At 39.6% G+C, this 5,221-nt stretch overlaps 1 protein-coding gene across 3 annotated transcripts in view; it reads right to left on the bottom strand.

Annotated features, from left to right (window-relative positions):
* LOC111712655 (regulator of G-protein signaling loco) overlaps positions 1-316 on the bottom strand; it is a 59,470-nt gene extending 59,154 nt beyond the window's left edge. For all 3 annotated transcript variants that reach the window (XM_023487334.1, XM_023487335.1, XM_023487336.1), the window contains exon 1: positions 147-316. The gene's annotated coding sequence lies outside the window, so the exon portion shown is untranslated. The remainder of the gene's footprint in view (positions 1-146) is intronic.
* Positions 317-5,221: the final 4,905 nt, after the last annotated feature.

Below are 5,221 nucleotides of genomic sequence, written 5' to 3' on the forward strand. Positions count from 1 at the left end.
GGCCCCCTGTGTTATAATCCCTTTTAAACCTGTGAAGTCCGTGTTATCAGTTTATAATATATTTATGATTTAAAACTTGAGCAGTCTACTCGGAAATTGTAGAAATCTGCACCAAATGCAATTTTATTATCATAGTTTCCACTTACCATAGACATATCCACAATAGTAATCCTACTTATGCATATAATGATATCCTCTTAACTAGTTCAATTTATCACGGGGTTAATAAATATATATTCACTTTCTATATATATATATATATTATATTCAATATATTTCACTTATGTAACACCTCTAGTTCCTTGCCCGGAGAAAGATCGATCCAAACTGATTCTCCGAGAGGATTCCAGAATAACCCCGTTTAAAACACTCTGCCACTGTTCTGCCACATTATAAGGAGAAGTAAATATATAGCTCTTGATACGATAACGTTCCTGTAACTTTAATCAAACTTTTTGTTGGATTTAAAGATGCTAATTACTGTTAATCTCTTATGAATAAAACATAGATTAAAAATGTTAAAAACAATCCTTTAGTATGATGGTGTTCTCTGCCTTTTTGACATAATGAATATCTCCGAGAGTCCTAGTGCAGTCCCACGGTTCTTCTGAAGGAAATGGTGAGGAGAAGAGGAAATATAAAAGTGGGGAAGGAGGATAGAAGAGGGAAGTGGGGAAGGAGGATAGAAGAGGGAAGTGGGGAAGGAGGGTAGAAGAGGGAAGTTTTCAAGGAAGGGTGAGTAAGTAAGTAGGATAATTGTTTCATTAAAATCTGTTTGTTCAGTCAAAAAATATGGTGTTTACTTGCATCATTATCCTTCATGTACAATGTACACATGTACAATGTCCACATGTGCAATGTCCACACTTACACTGTCCACATGTGCAATGTACACATGTGCAATGTCCACACGTGCAATGTCCACACATGCAATGTCCACACATGCAATGTCCACACATGCAATGTCCACACATGCAATGTCCACACATGCAATGTCCACATATGCAATGTCCATATGTGCAATGTCCACATGTGCAATGTTCACATGTGCAATGTCCACATGATCAATGTCCACATGTGCAATGTCCACATGCATAATGTCCACATAGGCAATGTTCACAAGTGCAGTGTACACACAAACAATGTACACACATACAATATACACACCTACAATCTACACATGTACATACATTGTACATTGTATACATGTATTAAACAAATGCCTCACTCCAAAAAGTCTTTCTAAGAGTATTTATCCAACCAACACTTACAACTCTCAGACTCTATCCTCTCTACCCATAAATGGTAAATCTAACTGTCAGTAATCAGAGTCTATATCCAACTAACTATATTTTGGTCTAAAGGTAAAGGTAAAAATTAGACTGACCAATATCCAAAGAGAATAGAATACAATCCTTTGGTATGACTTTTGTTAGTCCCTTTCAGCCTGAAAGGGAGTTCAAAGTGTACAAATCATGTAAATGTTCACAAATGATATGCAGTAGGCCCTAGAAACCAGAGGACGTCATAAGGTCATCATGGGGACGTCAATAATTACCAGTGCGACGTCCAGCGACGTCATATTTTAGGTGTTGAGGACATGTTGAGGACGTTTAACGCACAGCTTCATACGTCCTCACCACCAAACTTTCAAAGTCTAAATGATGTCAAGCTTTGGACGTCCAAATGACCAAACTTTTGACTTCCAAATACCAAACTTTTGACGTCCAAATGACCAAAGTTTTGACGTCCAAATGACCAAACTAGTCATTTATTTATCCTATTTATTAACCACTGAACAGAGCCTAATTTATTCTATTAGTATTGCTACCCTTTAACCCTCCCCCCCTGGTATTACATTTACATCATAACTGTCCTTCTGTTGTTGCTACCCCGACCCCCCCCCCACTCGGCACTTCCCCCCCCCCCCCCTTGTATCACACCATGACCATCCTCCTGGTGTTGCTAATCCTACCCCTCCCCCTCTAGGCACCCCTCTACCCATCCCAATCAGCGCCCCCCCTCCCCCCCCCCCCTTGAGGTCCATACACTCATTATAACATCCAAATTCAAGTCATTCATCAATTCATACTTACACATGCTAACCTATACCTGCTTCAGATGCTGTAGAAAATAACTTCTATTTATCACAAAATTCACAATTTACTGACATTGATTTTTCCAAAAACATCAATTAATTCCATAAAAATCAAAGTTTTCAAAAATGTTATCTTTTCAAATATTTGGGTTTTATATCTTACATATCAATTATTTAAAAAAAATTTATAATATTTGAAAATTCTAGCCATCTAAAGGCCAAAAAATGGCTTTAATTTAAATACCAGGTACAGAGACATCTAGTGGCAAAACTCGGAAGGACCTAATCCAACCTAATACGACCTAAATCCGACTTAAGGACACTGGTTAGGTTGTAACCAGTTATGACCAGTTTGGTAATCCAACCATGCAAGACCTAATTTGACTTAAGGGTCAAGTTATGAACAGTTAGGACAAGTTAGGTAAATCAACCAAGTCTGACCTAATCCAACCCAATCCAGTCAGGTCTCCTGACTTAACTCGACCAATCACAACCAAATCTGACCTAAGTGGATTGGTCAGGTTAAGACCAGTATGAGACCAGTTAGGTAACTTGACCTAACCTGACCAAACACAACCTATGGGAATTGGTCATTTTCTGACCAGTTAGGTCTCCTGACATAACTCAACCAATCACGACCAAATCTGACTTAAGGGGATTGGTCAGGTTAAGACCAGTATGAGACCAGTTGAGTAACTCGACCTAACCCGACCTAACCTGACCAAACACGACCTAGGGGAACTGGTCATGTTCCAACCAGTTAGGTCTCCTGACATAACTTAACCAATCTCGACCAAATCTGACCTAAGTGGATTTATCAGGTTAAGACCAGTATGAGACCAGTTAGGTAACTCAACCTAACCCGACCTAACCTGACCAAACACGACCTAGGGGGACTGGTCATATTCTGACCAGTTAGGTCTCCTAACATAACACAACCAATCTCAACCAAATCCGACCTACATGTATTGGTCAGGTTAAGTCCAGTATGAGACCAGTTAGGTAACTTAACCTAACCCGACCTAACCTAACTAAACACAACCTAGGGGGACTGGTCATGTTTCAACCAGTTAGGTCTCCTGACATACCTCAACCAATCTCGACCAAATCCAACCTACGTGGATTGGTCAGGTTAAGACCAGTATGAGACCAGTTAGGTTATTCAACCTAACCTGACCTTACCTGACCAAACACGACCTAGGGGGACTGGTCATGTTCCGACCATTTTGGTAATCTGGCGTAACCCGACCTAACCTGACCTAACACAACCCAAGGGGACTGGTCATATTGTGACCAGTTTGGTAATCTGACGTAACCTTACCTAACCCAACCTATCTGGATCTAATGGGACTGGTCCCCCGACGTCGCTGGTTTCTAGGGGAGTACATTAATACAGTATGTTCCCTAGACTATCCATTTCAATTTCGAATTTTCAAAGCTGTTAAATTAACTTAATAAAATGAATAAGGTAAGTAAAAAACATCATTTGATTTATAGTTATAACTATAAATCTATAAAGGGGATGGCTGTGTGGATCATAATAGGGCTTGTGATCACAATTTATATTCATACTTTTTTCTTTTTTTTACTCTTGTCTTATCTCTCTAGTCCATCTGGTTTGGTGAAGATAATATTGGTCTTGTCTCATATCCATTCTTCTTTCCTTTTGAATATGTTGGGTATTTTGAATAATCCCTCCAGAGGTCGATCATCAGTTTCAGCCACCCAGTAATGAAGCTTCTGTCAAACTTTCCTACTGTCGAGGTATATTTATGTAGCCTTCATATAAACGGATCCTGGTTGTGGATTTACAGTATCCTGGATGCATGTGGTTTACAGTGCTTCCAAATCCTCCTGTCATAAAGTACAAGATCAACAGTATAGTATGTAGTAAGGATCTTGGATTAAGTCTGCCCTGTTGCAGGTCACTCCCAGACTGGTAGACTACTGCAGATTGAACACTGTTCTAAGCTTGTGTACTTACCGACCATGGTTGACACTCAGAGAAATTAGGGCAACAGTACAGCAGCAAGTTAGGACCTCAGAACAAGAAATTGCAACATTGGAGAAATTTAGAGGGTACCCTAGTTTACCCAGTGAAGAATCAGATATGGAACTGGATATGGAGAAAACCTGATCAACAGGAGGAAACCCTCCACTCACCCACTGAGAAACCATAATGCAAAATATGGAGCAGATGAACTGCAGGCTGGTGCTAGGGATGCAGAAACTTTAGCATTGAGGAAAGAGCTACAGACACTGAAAAGGAAGGAAGAAAGTAAGGCATATGTATAAACATGCAAAACTAACATGATACCAGAAACCCATGACCAAATTACAAGAGTTAAAGCTATGCTGTAGCAGAGTAAGCAAACAGATGGGTCTCAAGAATACATGGAGATGCTGCATGGAGAGGTTATACTTGGAAGAGTCAACCTGGATACATATGCAGAGCTGAGCAAAGCCGAGACTAATTACAAAAGGAGAGTACTAGACTTTGTCAAGACCTCTCCCAAATATGATGGAAATCTGGAAATGGTATTTGACTGATGTAAAAATTTGAAAACCCATTTAAATTACCATCAGTGGGAAACAAGATGGTAAAAAGGATGCTGTTGGCATGCATCATAGTAGTAGCCAGGCAAGAACTAGTGCTGTTGTATCCTACAGGGTTAGCATGATAATTATGGGACAGGAGAATTCTTCATGGAGCTGTTGAAGGAAATATCAAACAGCCAAGTTTAGGTTAAGGGTGCAAGCATACCCTCCAGCCAAGAGGAGCCTTGTAGATTTGACAAATGCATTGCTCCTGGGATTATACAGCACAAAACTGAAAAAAACATGCTTGTTTTTTATGCTTAAGGAGCTACACATAAAAACAAGATCAAAGCAGTGCTGGCTAATCAGTTGATAAATCTGAGAAAGTAAAATACAGACCCCAGAGCTCCTTCTCAAGACTTGCTGGACTAAGGAGCACATATAGTTTTGATGAGATGCTGAAGACAAGACAAAAAAATGGAAGTAAATGCAATGCCCGGACTAATTTTGGACAGGTCTGAAGATGAAGGAATGGAGATTGTTTTTTCTTAAGCAAGAAAACCTGTCAACAGAAGAAATTTTTTT

The sequence above is a fragment of the Eurytemora carolleeae genome, unplaced genomic scaffold, assembly GCF_000591075.1.
Source record: "Eurytemora carolleeae unplaced genomic scaffold, Eaff_2.0 scaffold1306, whole genome shotgun sequence".
NCBI classification, from domain to species: domain Eukaryota; kingdom Metazoa; phylum Arthropoda; class Copepoda; order Calanoida; family Temoridae; genus Eurytemora; species Eurytemora carolleeae.